The sequence below is a fragment of the Culex pipiens genome, chromosome 3 (genome assembly GCF_016801865.2).
Source record: "Culex pipiens pallens isolate TS chromosome 3, TS_CPP_V2, whole genome shotgun sequence".
In the NCBI taxonomy this organism is placed as follows: domain Eukaryota; kingdom Metazoa; phylum Arthropoda; class Insecta; order Diptera; family Culicidae; genus Culex; species Culex pipiens.
Genome location: NC_068939.1, coordinates 41,883,736 through 41,902,320, shown reverse-complemented (window position 1 = coordinate 41,902,320; position 18,585 = coordinate 41,883,736). Strand labels below are relative to the sequence as shown.

The window sequence follows — 18,585 nt, the reverse complement described above, 5'->3', positions numbered from 1 at the left end:
GAACTATCTGCTAACGAGCTGGATGAAGAGTTGCCTATTTTCTCGGGAGTTGTAATTGGAGCTGGAGAAGCTTCGTTAACCGGGTTGAAAAGATTCTGACGGGGCAAAATGTAAACCTACCGTGATGGTGTGAAGTTTTGAGCAATCTTTCCGCGAAAGAGTGCTAATGAGGCACGTTTTGTTGGGCTGAATCAGGTTTCGTGAAAAGTTGTGAGCAATACCAAAAGTAAAGAAAAGATTAGGTTGAAAATAGTTTGAAGCTGTGCGCTAAAGTGCTCGAATTACATTTTGCTGTCTGATGTCTGATGAGTAAAGGTGAGCATCTTATTGACGCTTCATAGACCTACCTTCACGTGTACATATCGACTCAAAATCAAATTTTGAGCAATGAATTTACAAAAAATATTGTCACTCTGATATCTTGAAACTAGCTGAACGAATATATGTCGGATTTTTTTTCCATTCGGTCCGGTTAGGGTTCCCTTTTAAAAATTATTACGATTGGCAAAGTGATTAAACCCTCTACAACCCAACCCCGCCTATCAACGGGCTTCGATTTAAAAAAATCGCCAAAAATCCATTTTTCAACCAATTTTTGATCTTTCAAAAGCATTGGAAAGAAGAAATTTATGGGTTGAAAGTTTTACTTGTTTTATGTGACTTTGCCTATGTTTAAAAAAAATTAAGTTTCTTAGGGGTCAACTCTGGCTGTGTTTTTTACTAACATTTCTTATATTTTAGTAAAAATAAGTATGCAGTAATTTTTCTAATCTAATCTAATCGAACACAAGCGCAGCCAGTCCGAAGAAAGCATCCGGGAAGAACTTATGGTTAGATTACGCCTTGAGTTCTTTCTTGTCATTATTAATGATTGCAGTACTTTCGAGAACCCCCGAAATGTATTACACTCACTAAAGCGGCCCGGCCTACTGCGTTGCATTACCCGCAAGAGACAGATTCTATGAACGGAACCCACATTTCATGGAATCATCAGGGGAAGAAGAAGAAGTGGGGACATACCGTACCAACCACTTCGAGTTATTTATAGAATATGGTGTGTGGTGTGTGTAGGGGAATCGTTGGGAGAGGGATTGTTGTATTATTTAGTGAATGACCTTGTGACATTATTTCACCTCTACGGATTAATTCACTCAAGGGGTGTTAACCCCTCGGTGGCCGAGTGGCTAGAGCATCTGATTACCAAGTAAGTATGCAGTAATTTTTCTAGTGTCCCAAACTAAGCCTCTAGGCATTTTGTTACAATTTTAATGATAATGGTGCTATTTTATAGCAGAAAATGTGAAAAACAAGCAAAAAACTGATGGAGTGACTTAAAAACGTGAAAAAAATAGATAGGCAAAATGTAATGATAGGAGGAGTTAGAATAGGCCAAATACTACCAAAAACAAACATTACAAGATAAATGCAAATTAAAATACTAAAAATAAAAAAAACAATAAAGAAAAATAACAAAGCAAGATAAACCTGAAACAAGAGAAGTAAAGTTTTTTGTAGAACAGAAGTTGCTCAAAATGACCTCCTTAACACGGGAAAAATAAAAATTTTCGAAAAAAAAAATGCATAGGTTTAGTGAAATTTCACCATTTTGCGGACAGCGTGAAATTTGGTTTTTTCCGCGAAACCTCGTGAAATTTTATGTTTGTGTTACATAGGGTTAGTGGTTTTTGACAATTTGGTGGACTGTGTGAAATTTGTAAAATTTATTAATTTTCTCAAATCATGTTTGTGTTTCAAAATAATAATAAAATAAATATTTCATCCATACAGTAAATTTTATATGTTTTCAATTGAAAAGCTTGATATTAACCATTTGAAAAATTGTTCAGATTTTCAGTGTTTTTACTTACTTACTTTGTTTATTAATATTAATAATCGCTGTAATTACAACTTTACTGCAATTTTATTTGAAATTTATAGTTTCTAAAGAAATTAAAAGAATCATGATTTGTTTTATTAAAAATAAAATGAAGGCTTTGAAATCAACTTTTAAAAACTTTACAGGTTTTTTATTTCTGAGTCCTGTTTTATTTTAACGATATTTGATTAGGCCGTTGCAAATATTTTTCAATGTTTATGTCGCCCCCCCCCCCCTCTTCAAAATTGGTCTGAAAAATCAGGGGGCAAAAAAAATATTTTTCCAAAAAACTTCAAAATTTCCATGAAAATATTAGTCTAATCATCTGAAAACAATCTAAAATGCATTTTTCTGCATTGATAATCATATTTAGCATGTTTGGGCTTGTTTAAAAATGTTTTGAATTTTTATGAAATTCCAATGCACAGCACCGCAAATATTTTATTTTTCGCAAGAAATAAAATTTTCGGGAGCGTTCTTTTATTACGTAACGCAGTAGGGGGGGGGGGGGAGGAGGGGTCGGAGGCCGTGTTACGTTCTATACAAAATTTTTAAAATGTGTATGGAAATTTCGTAACGAGGGAGGGGATGGGAGGGGGTCTAAAAATCCGATTTTTTGCGTTACGTAATAATAGTACGCTCCCAAAGTTTAAACAATACTGCTTTTTTGTTTTGTTATCATTTTGTATAATAATTTTGATTTCGTTACAAATAATATTATTTTTTGCTTTTGATTTTAAATTAAAATTTTGAAAAGGGAGATGAACGCCTTTTTAAAAAATGTTAATTTGCAAAATGTCGCAAAACAATTCAAATTATTTCACTCATTTTTGCTGGACAAGATTGTTAAATCTTGCTTTGATATGAAATTCAATAAAATGAAGCAAATCAGCGAAAACTTTTTAACTTTATAAGTCGAATATTGAAAAAGCAGTTTCTATAAATGAGAATACCTATGCTCTACATTTTATTTCAAAATATATTTAGAGGCCATCCATAAACTAGGTGGAATCTTTTTTGAAAATTAGGATTTTTTTTGTGTCGCGTTCAAATTTATTAAAGATTTTTTTGTTTTCGACCCTTTGCCGAAGTACTAACTTCACAAAAAAAATATAAAGTATTTTGAAAGCATGCTTTCAGGCGCTATTGAATTCAAATAGGATGCTTTTGAAATTGATTTTGTAAGGAAAACATCAACAACTAAGATAATGTTTTGTTTATTAAGTTTGTTTAGTTTTTTGTGATTTTGCGTTTAACCAGATTTTTTGTCTTGTAAAATTTTTGAGAAATCGGTTTTCTCTTTTCTTTACTTGTTATCGCTTCAATTTTGAACAGTCATTCAGTTTCAGTTCCCATTTCAACAGAAAAAGAATCTAATTAGGAGATCCTCTCCAGAACCGTTGATGAAAAGGCTTTTGCGGAGTGAAATGTTCCAGGAAATGTATACCTTTTCAGGAATGACAGTCACGTTTGCACCCAGCTGTACAATTCGACACGGGCGGCGGTTCAGTGACTTGACTTTGGAGTGATGAGATTTCTTTTCTGCTCTGTCTTTTTTGACGAGCTAACCAGTGTCAGCGAGGTTGTGGTTTTTTGATGAGGACATTTAAAAAATGAGATTTTCTTAGAAAAATACTTTTTTTATTATTTTTAACCCATTTATAATACAAAAAAAAAGCTCAAAGCTAATTGGGTTGTTCAAAATTTTTTTGATAATTTTTATAATTTTGTTGATAACATTATATCTGTAGAATTTATGCAATAATTTGAATAACAAATACCTTAAAAAAACAGTGTTGCCAGGTGCAAATTACACAATAAATCATTCCCATCGAAGTCGGTTTCTCCTCGATACAAGCAACCATTGAAGTCGACCGAATAGTTCAATTTCTCTTGAAGAATGCCCGAAATCCAATTTCAGCCGAACAAGCAAAATTTATCTGCTGAGCAGTAGATCACACCTTTTCGGGATTCCACCGTCGTCGCTAGAGAAGATGCTGTTCGATGCTGAAAACTATACCCGAAATAGGGACTAGCATGTTGACAGTCAGTGTTCCCAAATTGTTTTATTTATTTAGTCAAGTCCATAAACGTTTGGCACGCTTCTTTGCAAATGATAAAAAAATTAAATCTTTTTTTTTTACTACAACATATTATTTCACCTAAGTCCATAATAGGGTACCTTTCCCAAATCCCATATTTGATTTGAAGCTTCGACCACGTTGAATACGGACTACCTTTTTTTTGTTATCCTGCCAAAGAATGGAATGCACCAATCTGTACATGTCCCGATATTGCACATTCACTTACCTTGTCGTACCATTTTGTGGGGATGCCATATAGCTCAACTAAAGCCAAAATGGACGCGAATCCAGCTGAGCCAGGCCGCCTGCATGTATGCAATCAGTATTGCTGTGGTGACGATAAGAGGATTTCCCAGAGCAGTACAATGAAATTGTTCAATTTAGGCATTTGTTGTTGGAAATCTGGCAGCACTACCGCTTTAAAAGCATTGGAAAGGATTAATTGGAACTATATGGAATTTTCTACGTCCACTTGTCTGTGGTTTTAAAACATTGCTCACCACAGGTTGGTGGACAAACTTATAGGCATGCACTCAAAAAAGCGAACTACTCTATTGTGGCATTGTAGTGTGCACTGCCTGGAAAATTTTGAACAATACACACGCCGGCTTTACGATAGCTGTCACTGGGTTAACCCTTGGCTTCAGAATTGTCAAATTTGAATCGATAATCTACATGTTTTGGATGTCCATCGTAAAGATTTTTATTTTTTTCAGTAAATCAAAAACAAAACAGTAAGGCTAAGGGTTCTCCCACTCAACTCGAACGCTTTGCATCCAAAGCCTACCGTGATTCTATTGGCCCACTCGGGATGCATCTGCGGCGCTGAGTTGCCTGCCGTGCCGCGTAGGTGGCAGCACACTCTAGCTTGGATGCAAAATCCTTTTGCTTCAAATAATGGATGAGGATAACCGCACACAATAGAGTCATCCCCCCGAGGGTGGATCGAACCAGGTGGAAGTTTCGAGTTCGATTGCATTGTTTGTCCGACATCCGGCGATGGATGTGGGTGTTGACGTTCAAGGTTTGTGCAAAATGGTGGGAATTTGCCGAAGTACGATGTGCAGCACTGGTTCGGACCTTTTAACCTTAACATGGACTTGAGCTTTTGTTTGGGATAAAAACAATAAACACTTCAACCTTGTTGGATTTGAGGGCCTTTGTCTTTTAACCGGTATGTGGACTGCGAATGATCGATTCTAGGTTTTGTAGAAGTTGTCAATAAGATTGCTGAAAGGGTTGGAAAAACAATTGATCCCAGAGTAAAGCTAACGATAGTTTTCAGCCTTTGTGTGACACAATGAATACGTTTTTATTTATGATTGGTATTGAAATGCTAACAAAACATATTTTATCTCATTTACAGGTCGTGAATCAGGACAACTCTCAAGAAATGATGGTAAGTTTGAAATTGATTACTGTCAAACCATCAAAAATTTGTTTGTTTTAAAAGTGTGCGTGAGCGCTGAGTAAAAAGTGGCAGTTTTGTTTGCTGCCACTTTTTCATATGACTTTGTCAAACATTGGGTACGAACTAAAACTATCAAACCATTTAATTATGACTAAAATCTAAATTGCTCCCAAAATGTAGGTCCAGATTTTTAAAAAAAATCTCTTAAAACAAACTGTCATGCTACAACGTGACAGCCCCACAATTGCTTGTCTAATTTGGTGCCGGAAAAGTTAACATTCATATCAGACGTACAAATTTTTCCCCTTGAAAGTTTGAACTGACATGTGAAAAATTTATAACGGAAGCATTCGCCAAACAAAACCAGCTCAAAACTCAAGCTTTGACCGCATGCTGCCCCCTTGTTTCCAGAATCTGCTACAAGCGTCAACTTTCGACCAGTCGGATATGACCGGAACAATTGCAGCAGTGCTGCCAACCATCATCATCAGGACACGGCAGTAGTACATCCATCAGACACACAATTTGCACAAACACACACACAGAAGTATGTCGAAAATGGGTGCACTTTACATTTGCAAAACATGACTCCACTTTGAAGCGAACTCCGAGTCTGAGCCCTCGCTTTTTGGTTGAGCTTGTGTAACGGAGGAGCACAAGTGACGACCCCCTCGTTGCGCATCATAAATAATAATTAATTGGCTCGTTGATGGAAGGGACATACTGCCGGAAGCAAATTTGAGCTTGCTTGGAAAACACTGGTCTAAAATGGTTTGGGTTGAAATGTGTTGGGGTTTTGGATATGGGTTAATTTGCATAGAAACCCTTGAAGGAGTAAATTCTATTGCATAAATTTGATCCAATTTCGCTTTTGTGGCTTGCGGAATGGAAATGTTTGGTTGCTGTTCAGTATTACTACTAGTGTTTTACGATTCAATGCAAATTCCTTCATACCCTTGAAATAATATTTATCACTCAAAAACATATATAGAGTTTGAAAAATGACTTGTCAGTTTAAGTGGTGCCATTAGTGATGTTTACAAAAAAAACCTTTACCGATTGATGTTTTTTTCTGAAGCTAAAGAGAGATTATCTTTAACGATCTCCTCTCACTTTAGTATGAGAAGTTCACCAGCAGTCTCGTAAAAAAAGGAGAATGTCAAACGCGAGTGTGTAAACACAAAAACATGTTCGTCTGTGTTCGGCGCTGAGATTATCAATACGGAGAGAAGAGTATAGTTGGAAAGAATCTAGTAAATTTGAATTTCCTCAGTTTCTATCTCGGCTACGTTGAGTTTGATTGTGAGAATTTTCTCAGCCATCTGAAATAAAAATATTGTCGGAAATGGACAAACATGGACAAAGTTTTATAAATAAAAAAAAACCAGTTTTTAGTAAAATTAACCCATAAAAGGCTGTTTGTTTTTTTAATGTGGCGTTTCATCGAACACAATGGGAATTAATGTACAATTGCAAACTTTGATTTACAAAATCTTTTTTTTGTATATTTTCAATATTTTAGAAAAGTTATAACTTTGTTTAAAATAGTCCTCTGTCTGTGAAAACAATTGTCAGAGCTCTTTTTTTCTTGTTCAAAATTTGACTTTTTCAGAGTGATACTATTTTTCTGAGTTGTTCTCATCATCACATATAACTTTGCTGAAGACATCAAGTCGATCAGATAATGCGTTCCTCAGATATAGATTTTCGAATATTATAATACCATTTTTGTATCAGCAGCTGTCAAATTGGTATGAAGACTTTAGTTGACGAACTATTAATGCCAATTCCTTTTTCATATTAAAGCCCCCAAAAAGATTCAGTCTAATAAAATAATGTTTATAGGGGAAGGTGGGGCAAGACGACCATATGGGGCAAGAGGAACAATCGCTAGTAAGGCCGTATTTTTTACAATTTTGATTATTTCCAGCATGAGGAATTCTTGCTAGCAATGCAATTAGCTGATTCTACTACCACATAACCACCAAAACGACGTAAACGCCACGGGGCATAATATTATTATTATTATTTTTCGCAAAACCTTTGTTTCTTTATGATATTTGGAAAGTACAAAATATGGCTTAGGGTTCGTTTTAAGGCTCATTTTATCAAAATATTATTTTTCCTAGATCAGTAGTGTCCCTACCAATGACTTGCACGTATTATAAAGTATGATTTATGTTTTGGTTATTTTTGTAGAGAGCTTTTAAAAAATCTTGTTAAGGTGGGGCAGCAACATATTTTATTGTGGAAAAAATACATAAAAGTTCTTAAAAACTGATAATCAATTGTTTAAAATATGTCCATACACGTTATAATAACACATGAAAATTTACTATTTACCATCCAAGCAATATTTTTTTTCGTAAAAACGGTCAAATTTTCTGTAAAATATTATTTTTTAATCTAAACATGAAAGAAACGTTTCAAATACATCCTAATCTGATGTATCTAAGTGATAATAGTTCAAATGTTAGTAAATTAGCATGTTTTTTCATGCATTGTTCCTCTTGCCCCAGCGGGTTGTTCGTCTTGCCCCACTAGTTGAGTAGAACGTACGAAAAATAAAAAAAAATAAAAACAATTTTTTACATTAAAAAACCATATTTAAAAAAAAACTTGTTCTATCAAAGTCTCAGTCAAGACCTGGAATAAGATGATTCTGATAAATCCGACCGATTTTTTAACGTTTTTAATGGGTTATAACGAGCATTTCCTTAGCTTGTTACACTTGCCCCACTTTCCCCTAATTACAATTTCCATCAATCGGCCGATTTTTTAGAGAATTATTCTCTCTCTGACAATGGTCATGTGTGAACCATCCTCGAATTCATCTAAGGAAGCCATGAATGCTCAAAACATTTTTTTTTTGGGAATCCTTTTGAAAATAATTCAAAGGGTGTTTTAGGCAACAATTTTGTTGGCCACAAGATTACTTAAATCATACTGCTCCCGGAAAACATTTCAAAAGTAATTTAATTTGTATCGGATACATTCTGGTATAGCATAGCATAGCATAGCAGCACAGGGTGCCATAAATTTCCACACTGTACTCCAAGGCTACGCCCAATCAGTCTCCAGAAGATTTAGGGGGAAACTCGTTACGAAAAATTCTAGCATATTGTAAAAACCAAACGGATTGCTACAAAGTTGGTTTAGTAATGTGAAACCACAGAATCACATGGAGAAACCCCTTAACCACCGACCATGTTTACGGTCCTTTAAGAGTAACCTGGCACTTTGCAGTAATGGCCTACAAGAACCACCTTCACCCCTCCAATCGACCAGAGAGTTGTAATCCGTATGGATCTGTGGTTGATGTTGACATTGACTGAACGGGCGAGGAGCACTTTGCCCGATAATACCATCAATCAATGTTGAGCGTCGGTTGTGTGTGTGATTTCAGGATGGTAATGGTCTGTCGGCCTTTTGAATTTTCGCTCAAGTTGGAAAGCTCGACCCTTTCGAATGTGCTCAATTTCTGCTTTGGATTGGTTGTTGATGTTTAGAATTGCATCCCTTATGCTCACTGTACGGTTGTAAACTGGCATGGTTAGATGCAATTTTCTGCAGAAATTGACTTCTCGGAACACAAGTTCAATTGTAATCAGATAAGTGGAAAGTTTGCTGATTGAAGCTAATTTGAAACAGACGGGATCGTTTGATTTCGATTGCTGTTAATTTCAATTATTTCCAATCTGACCGATATAAAGCTGTTTAAGCTTTAAATTTCACAAGCCATTTCAGATTCATGATTCTGAATGTGAAACGGTCGTTTGTTGAACCTCGGATTAAGTTGGCAAATATTGATTTATTTATATTTTGTCAGACAGCATTTGCGAACGCGCTTCTGCAGTTCAAACATTTTAAAATAATATCACCCTTCAGCAAACAGAAAGCCTCAATATCATTCGAACGGTTCCAAACCGAATGCTTTCAAATGCTTTAACCGCAATTTCCATTGCGTTTGCATAAATTGCATTTTCACCACCCCCTTCTCGTCGATGGGGAGTCCCATTAATAAATTTGAATAAAATTTGACATGACTGCCGATGGGTGGCTTTTTAACGCGCGCGCGCCTGTCGTTGAAGGGGCTTAACCGCAAACGTGTCCAATGACAAACAAGTACCAGCACCCAGGGATGCTATGAATAAATCAATTAATTTTGCCTCAACTCTCTTTTCTGCCAGAGTGAGACAGGGGTAGGTATCGCTTTCAGCCAACACCTCACCGATCAACTTTAACAATGTGCGAGCTTTTTGGGATTGGCTGTGGGATGGATGGAAGGAAAAGGTCGAGCTTTCTTCGGGCGGTCCAACCCGGAGCAGACGACGACGTCAACGGCGAGGCCGTGGAACGTATGAATAATGAAAATGTCAATCAAACTCTTCTCAAGTTTGGCACAGTAGGATAGAAGTACAAAATTTAGTGTAAAAAAATAGTTGACACATAAAAATATTTTTAAATAAATAATCAAATTTGATACTTAAATTCTTTAATCGATAATTTTGACCAACAATCTCCTGCCCGTCCCACTGTTCACCAAACTTCCCGGCCTACACCCGGAGGAGTGCCACACGGATAGAAATCCTGTCCGAAAAATCGTAAACAAATTGTTTTAAAATCGATAACATCGATTGTTTTCAATTTCGTTTACAATGTTTTCAAAAATGAAAACATTCTCCTCGATTTCGAAAACTTTTGTGTTCGAAAACGAAATTTTTCCGTCACCCTTTTACGAAGCGTAACAACTGTCAAAACGCAGCCTAAAACAAAACGTCAACCAAAAGATGACAGTTTGTTTGTGCCGTTCGCGCAAAGTTTTTTTTTCTGGTTTTGGTGGAAGAAAATCTTTGCTGCCCAAGTGTCCAGCTGTAAACACAGCCAACAAAGGCGTTCCGGGTCGAACATAAAAGTGCTTTCCGAAGTGGCGAAATCACCTGTCCGGGAAAAGTGTAAGGTCGATCCGCACCGCCAGCGTCGATTCTGGCAAAAGTGAGTGAAAGTGTAGTTGCCAACGGCCACCCTCGGAGACGGAGAGCAATGATGAATGCATCGCCGGAACCTCCTCATCCTCCTGCTCCACGACCGCCGAGAAAGAAGATGTCCAGCGGGAGTAAATCATCAACGAGCTTCCGTGCTTCCGTTGTCCTCAAGTCTTCTAACATAGGAGGGTAGGTTCTGGTGATGCAATCACTGCGCCTTGTCGAGGGTGTCCGTTGGCAACGATACCGTCTTTCATTCCAGAACTGAACCTGTACTGGTCCTTTCGAGCGTTTCTTTCAGAACCGACGCTGGCGATGCGGATCAAGACTTCTCCCGGACAGGGGATTTCGCCAGTTCCGGAAGCACTTTTAAGCCAGGTACCGCAACGACTTTGTTGGTGGTGTTTGCAGCTGAACACATGGGCAGCCTCCTCCTCCTCCTCCTCCTCCTCCTCCTCCTCCTCCTCCTCCTCCTCCTCCTCCTCCTCCTCCTCCTCCTCCTCCTCCTCCTCCTCCTCCTCCTCCTCCTCCTCCTCCTCCTCCTCCTCCTCCTCCTCCTCCTCCTCCTCCTCCTCCTCCTCCTCCTCCTCCTCCTCCTCCTCCTCCTCCTCCTCCTCCTCCTCCTCCTCCTCCTCCTCCTCCTCCTCCTCCTCCTCCTCCTCCTCCTCCTCCTCCTCCTCCTCCTCCTCCTCCTCCTCCTCCTCCTCCTCCTCCTCCTCCTCCTCCACCACGGTGTGCAGCGGAAAATCATCAGGGAGCTGAAGGGGCCACTTTCTCTATGCGAAGAGTTGAAGAAAGTAGTCAGCACTAGGCTGGCCACACATCTGATGCAGGTACGTCCTTCGTAAAAATTATAATGAAAAAAAATCTCCCAACATTCCCAATTCGCATTCCGCAACAGGCAGCGACGCCAACATCTTCACCAGATCTGCAGCCAATTCGAATGGAACCACGGCAACGAGGAAAGCGACCCAGACGCATCTACCGAACTCGAGCTCCGTCGGCATCCTGGAGGCGATTTCAGTCAAGCCCCTCCACAGACACACAGCCCATCTACACACATTTTGTTACACCCTACCACTACAAAACTACAATCTAACATTCTTCAATTCTACAATTGTAATTTCAAAAATTCTATAATTCCAAAACCCTAAAATTCAAAAAAAAAAAACTGAAAATCTTATGAAATTCTATAATTCTAGATGTCTAAAGTTCTGAAATTTCTAGAATTCTAAACTTGCAAAATTTTCAATTCAATTCTAAACTTCTAATTTTTGGAAACTTAAAACGCTCAAATTTTCAAAACCAAAAAATTAAAAATTCTGGAATTTTTAAGTTTTAAATTTTTTATATTTTAATTTTTTTAATTTTTCTAAAACTTCTAATTCTAAACTTCCGAAATTCTTAACTTGCAATATTCTTAAATTATAGAATTCAAAGTTCATAATTTTGAAATTTCTACATTTTCTATGGGTCTTGAATCCTTAAATTAGGAACTAATACAATTCTATAATTCTTGCTATAATTCCAAATTTCTAAAATTATACAACAGCGACACACCTAAAAATCTAGAATTCTCAAAATACATGGTTTTTAAATTCTACATTTAGAATTCTAGAATGTTAGAATTTAAAAACATTTAAACTTTATGAAAAAACTTCCAAAATTTTAAGATGAAAATATTAAATTCCTAAAGTCTAATATTCTGATTTTCTAAAATTCTAAAAATTCCAAACTTAAAAAATTCCAAAATTCTAAAATTCTAAAATTCTTAAATTCTAAAATTCTAAAATTCTAAAATTCTTAAATTCTAAAATTCTAAAATTCTAAAACTCTAAAATTCTAAAATTCTAAAATTCTAAAATTCTAAAATTCTAAAATTCTAAAATTCTAAAATTCTAAAATTCTAAAATTCTAAAATTCTAAAATTCTAAAATTCTAAAATTCTAAAATTCTAAAATTCTAAAATTCTAAAATTCTAAAATTCTAAAATTCTAAAATTCTTAAATTCTTAAATTCTTAAATTCTTAAATTCTTAAATTCTTAAATTCTTAAATTCTAAAATTCTAAAATTCTAAAATTAAAAATACCCAAATTCTCAAATTCCCAAATTCCTAAATTCCTAAATTCCCAAATTCCTAAATTCCAGAATTCCAAAATTCTTAAATTCCCAAATTCTTAAATTCCCAAATTCTTAAATTCCCAAATTCCCAAATTCCCATATTCCCAAATTCCCAAATTCCCAAATTAACAAATTCACAAGCAAATTCATTTATTCCCAAATTTCCCAATTCCCGAATTCTCAAATTCTTAAATTCCCAAATTCCAAAATTTCCAAATTCCCAAATTCACAAATTCCCAAATTCCGTAATTCTAAATTTCCCAAAATTCCCAAATTCTTAAATTCCCAACTTCCCAAATTAACAAATTCACTAATTCCCAGATTCTCCAATTCCCAAATTTTCAAATTCCCAAATTCTTAAATTCCCAGATTTCCAAATTCCCAAATTTCCAAATTCACAAATTCCCAAATTAACAAATTCTTAAATTCCCAAATTCCAAAATTAACAAATCCCCAAATTCCCCGATTCCCAAATTCCTAAATTTCCCAATTCCCAAATTCCTGAAATCCTTCATTCTCAAATTCTTAAATTCCCAAATTCCCAAATTTCTAAATTCCTAAATTCTCAAATTCTTAAATTCTCAAATTCCCAAATTCCCAATTTCTTAAATTCCCAAATTACCAAATTCAAAAATTCTTAAATTCCTGAATTCCCAAATTCCCAAATTCACAAATTCCCAAATTCCCAAATTAACAAATTCACTAATTCCCAAATTCCCCAATTCCCAAATTTTCAAATTCCCAAATTCTTAAATTTCCAGATTTCCAAATTCCCAAATTCCCAAATTCCCAAATTCACAAATTCTTAAATTCCCAAATTCCAAAATTAACAAATCCCCAAATTCCCCAATTGCCAAATTCCTAAATTTCCAAATTCCTGAATTCCAAATTCCTAAATTCTCAAATTCCTTAATTCCCAAATTCCCAAATTTCTAAATTCTTAAATTCTCAAATTCCCAAATTCCCAATTTCTTATATTCCCAAATTCAAAAATTCTTCAATTACTAAATTCCCGAATTCACAAATTCCCAAATTCCTAAATTCTTAATTTCCCAAATTCTCAAATTTCAAAATCCCAAATTCCCAAATTCACAGATTCCCAAATTCCCAAATTCTTAAATTCCCAAACTCCCAAATTCACAAAATCCCAAATTCTTTAATTCCCAAATTCCCAAATTCCTAAACTCCTAAATTCCTAAATTCTTAAATTCCTAAATTCCTCAATTCCTGAATTCCTAATTTCCTGAATTTCTAAATTCTTAAATTCCTAAATTCCCAAATTCTAAAATTTTCAAATTCTCAAATTTCCAAAATCCCAAATTCCCAAATTCCTTAATTCTAAAATTTCTTAATTCTCAATTTCCAAAATTCCCAAATTCTTACATTCCCAAATTCTCTATTTCCTATGTTCCTAAATTCCTAAATTCCTGAATTCCTAAATTCCTAAATTCCTAAATTTTTAAATTCCTTAATTCCTAAATTCCTAAACTCCAAATTCCTGAATTTCTAAATTTCTAAATTCTAAAATTCCCAAATCCCCAGATTCCCAAATTCACAAATTCCCAAATTCTCAAATTCCCAAATACTTAAATTCCCAAATTAAGAAATTCACTAATTCCCAAATTCCACAATTCCCAAATTTTCAAATTCCCAAATTCCCAAATTCTTAAATTCCCAAATTCTTAAATTCCCAAATTCTCAAATTCCCAAATTCTCAATTTTAAATCCCAAATTCACAAATTCTCAAATTTCTAAATTCCCAAATTCTTAAAATCCCAAATTCACAAATTCACATTTTCCCAAATTCCCAAATTCTTAAATTCCCAAATTCCTAAATTATCAAATTCTTAAATTCCTTAATTCCTAAATTCTCAAATTGCTAAATTCCTAAATTCCTAAATTCTCAAATTCTTAAATTCTCAAATTCCCAAATTCCCAATTCCTTAAATTCCCAAATTACCAAATTCAAAAATTCTTAAATTCCTGAATTCCCAAATTCCCAAATTCACAAATTCCCAAATTCCCAAATTAACAAATTCACTAATTCCCAAATTTTCAAATTCCCAAATTCTTAAATTCCCAGATTTCCAAATTCCCAAATTCCCAAATTCCCAAATTCACAAATTCTTGAATTCCCAAATTCCAAAATTAACAAATCCCCAAATTCCCCAATTCCCAAATTCCTAAATTCCCAAATTCCTGAATTCCAAATTCCTGAATTCTCAAATTCCTTAATTCCCAAATTCCCTAATTTCTAAATTCTTAAATTCTCAAATTCCCAAATTCCCAGTTTCTTATATTCCCAAATTCAAAAATCCTTCAATTACTAAATTCCCGAATTCTCAAATTCCCAAATTCTTAATTTCCCAAATTCTCAAATTTCAAAATCCCAAATTCCCAAATTCACAGATTCCCAAATTCCCAAATTCTTAAATTCCCAAACTCCCAAATTCACAAAATCCCAAATTCTTTAATTCCCAAATTCCCAAATTCCTAAACTCCTAAATTCCTAAATTCTTAAATTCCTAAATTCCTCAATTCCTGAATTCCTAATTTCCTGAATTTCTAAATTCTTAAATTCCTAAATTCCCAAATTCTAAAATTTTCAAATTCTCAAATTTCCAAAATCCCAAATTCCCAAATTCCTTAATTCTAAAATTTCTTAATTCTCAATTTCCAAAATTCCCAAATTCTTACATTCCCAAATTCTCTATTTCCTATGTTCCTAAATTCCTAAATTCCTGAATTCCTAAATTCCTAAATTTTTAAATTCCTTAATTCCTAAATTCCTAAACTCCAAATTCCTGAATTTCTAAATTTCTAAATTCTAAAATTCCCAAATCCCCAGATTCCCAAATTCACAAATTCCCAAATTCTCAAATTCCCAAATACTTAAATTCCCAAATTAAGAAATTCACTAATTCCCAAATTCCACAATTCCCAAATTTTCAAATTCCCAAATTCCCAAATTCTTAAATTCCCAAATTCTTAAATTCCCAAATTCTCAAATTCCCAAATTCTCAATTTTAAATCCCGAATTCACAAATTCTCAAATTTCTAAATTCCCAAATTCTTAAAATCCCAAATTCACAAATTCACATTTTCCCAAATTCCCAAATTCTTAAATTCCCAAATTCCTAAATTATCAAATTCTTAAATTCCTTAATTCCTAAATTCTCAAATTGCTAAATTCCTAAATTCCTAAATTCTCAAATTCCTTAATTCTTAAATTCCTAAATTCCAATTTCTTAAATTTCTAAATTCCCAAATTACCAAATTCTCAAATTTCCAAATTCCTAAATTCCTAAATCCTCAAATTCCTGAATTCCCAAATCCCCAAATTCCCAAATTCACAAATTCCCAAATTCTCAAATTCCCAAATTCGCAAATTCCTAAATTCCTAAATTCTCAAATTCCTAAATTCCCAAATCCCCAAATTCACAAATCCCCAAATTCTTCAATTCCCAAAATCCCAAATTCCCAAATTCTTAAATTCCTTAATTCCTAAATTCCTAAATTCCTAAATTCCTAAATTCATAAATTCCTAAATTCCCAAATTCCCAAATTCCAAAATTCCCAAATTCCTTAATTCCTTAATTCCTTAATTCCTTAATTCCTAAATCTCAAAATCCCACATTATCAGGTTCTTGAATTCCTAAATTTTCTTATTTCGATATTCCCAAATCTCTAAAATAACATAATACCAAGTTCCTAAAATCACAAATTCCCTAATTTTGATTCGGGATTCCCAGATTCAGAAAATCCCATATTCCCAAAAACTCCACATTCTTCAATCCCCAGATCCCCATGTTTCCTGATTGTAAAAACACTAATTTCTTGTATTCCCATATTCCAAACAAACACACACACACACACACACACACACACACACACACACACACACACACACACACACACACACACACACACACACACACACACACACACTCACACACTCACACAAAGATTAGTTTGTTAATTAATGATGTATTTTTTGCCTCAATAAATAAAAAAACGAATCAACTGTTTTACTGAACCAAAAGAAATTTCCAACGGTCAACTCAAAAACCAAAACCAACGGTCAATTCAAAAACCGATTAAACCGCCACCCTTCGTTTGGGATGGCTGCGTGCTTTTTGTTTTGAGCCAGGCGTACCCAATCGTCACGCTTCAGAATCGAGAACATTGTTGTCGATTTCAATGCAAATGTTACCGGACGACTGGTCGACAACATTACGAAACGAATTTTAGAGCAAATCGACAACAATGTTGTCGATTTCCCGGACAGGATTTCTATCCGTGCAGTGCGCGCCTCAGCAGATCCCTTCCGGATCCGGCCAAAGCCAAACAGGATTTTGCCACCCTCCACCATCAAATTTCTTCACTGGTGCAGATTGCGCCCGGTTACCGCTCTTTTGGTGTACTTTATAGGTTTTCCCGGGAAGGACAGGCACACAATTTGCTGAACCTTTTTTTTCCCCCTCACAGCCGGGTTTAATCGGAGGACCGGAAGTTCCGAGGAAAATAAATGGAAATTCCTTAGCGCAACACCGGGGGGGGATCACCGTGGGATCAATCGGATTTTCCAGTGAGGCTTCACAGGGGTCACAGATGTTGTTTGTTCTGAGGGGAAAGTTCCAGGTTTTTCCTTTGCTGAAACTACTGGGAACATTGAAGAAACAAATAAAAGGATAGTTTGTTGAAGTATTTTTTTTAGCAAATGTATTTTTTCTCCATTATTTCTAGCAATGTTTTTTTCTAACGACTGCATTATGCGCTTCGTTGGAGCCCGTCCGGTCCAGGACACCACGTGACCATCAGCTTTAGCCAGAGAAACTGTGCTTTTTTGTGGACGATCGAGAACCATGCTTGAGGAAACAGTAACGACTATCGAATGGGTTGGGACCGCAGCGAAGCAAAACATAGCGTCGATGTTATCTTGTGTAAAAGGAGTGTCGATTTTCGAAATTTTTGATGAAAATATTATGATTTTTCCAAACTCACCGAATACTTTTAACGCCAAAAGAGTGTGTTCATGTGTCAATCCAATTCCAATATTCGATGGCCGGCTACGAAATTATGGAAAAGTATTTACTTTTTGATCGATCAAATATATCTTCAAAATTCTATTTCATCAGTTCGAGTTTTTTTGAACGCGTCGTTTCGATGAAAGCTCAATGCCAATTACGGCAAGAGAGTACGACAAACATGTTCCCGTATTCCCTTTAAAGGATTCTAGCTTGTTATTATCTTTGTTCTGCTACTGACGGTTCTGCAGTCAGTTGCAGCTGAACAGAGGACATTTTTTATTGCATTTTCCTAACCATGCACCGGCGGCACTAAATGACAGTTTTCCTAGGGAAGGCGAAAAAAACCTGGTTCATTCCATGGTTGATAAGGGAAAATTGAATTTGTGAGTGATTCCATAAGAAAATTAGATTTTTTTTGCTATTCGAATCAGTTTTGTTTGAAACTTTTGACTGAACATTATCTGTTTAACGTATTCCTAGCATTGTTTAAAATAAATTTCTCGCATTTTGGAATATTTCTTCCCTTATTTGGCATGGATTCTGTCACATCTGCAATGTCGATCTGTTTCGCTGATCTAGCCCGACGCGTCCCCCTCTTCCCGTAGAACAGGACTCCGCCGGACGCCGGAGATTTTGACGCTATTGAAAGGTTTTATCGCCGGACTCGCCCGTCGCATGTCAGCTTGTTATGCAACGGAAGGGACGGACCATGGGCGCACGGGTAAATGCTGAAAGGATACAAAAAAATGGAACGTTCCCCGCAGGATGAAGAACAGAGCTCGCTGTGTCGAACCGATGTTTATAGTCGGAAAAGGGTGTTACGATGGAAAACAAAATGTTCCCTTTTTGAGGAAAGAGGATTTCGATTTAACGATGTTGGCACCATTTTATTTCCCTCAGTCTTGAAGTTCCAGGCAAAGGTTTCATTTAAGGAAATGGTAAACTTTTGTTTGAGTTTCAACCAGAAATAAACTTTCTGCACATATTGTTACACAAAAGATACTCACCTGGAATGAAGAAGATCGCAATTTCGGATGCGAAAACAAACAAGCATGTTTTCAAAATGATTACGGCGAC

At 35.5% G+C, this 18,585-nt stretch overlaps 1 protein-coding gene across 4 annotated transcripts in view; it reads left to right on the top strand.

Annotated features, from left to right (window-relative positions):
* LOC120412402 (uncharacterized) overlaps positions 1-18,585 on the top strand; it is a 446,365-nt gene that overhangs the window by 36,553 nt on the left and 391,227 nt on the right. For all 4 annotated transcript variants that reach the window (XM_039572863.2, XM_039572864.2, XM_039572862.2 and 1 more), the window contains exon 2: positions 5,327-5,359. The gene's annotated coding sequence lies outside the window, so the exon portion shown is untranslated. The remainder of the gene's footprint in view (positions 1-5,326; positions 5,360-18,585) is intronic.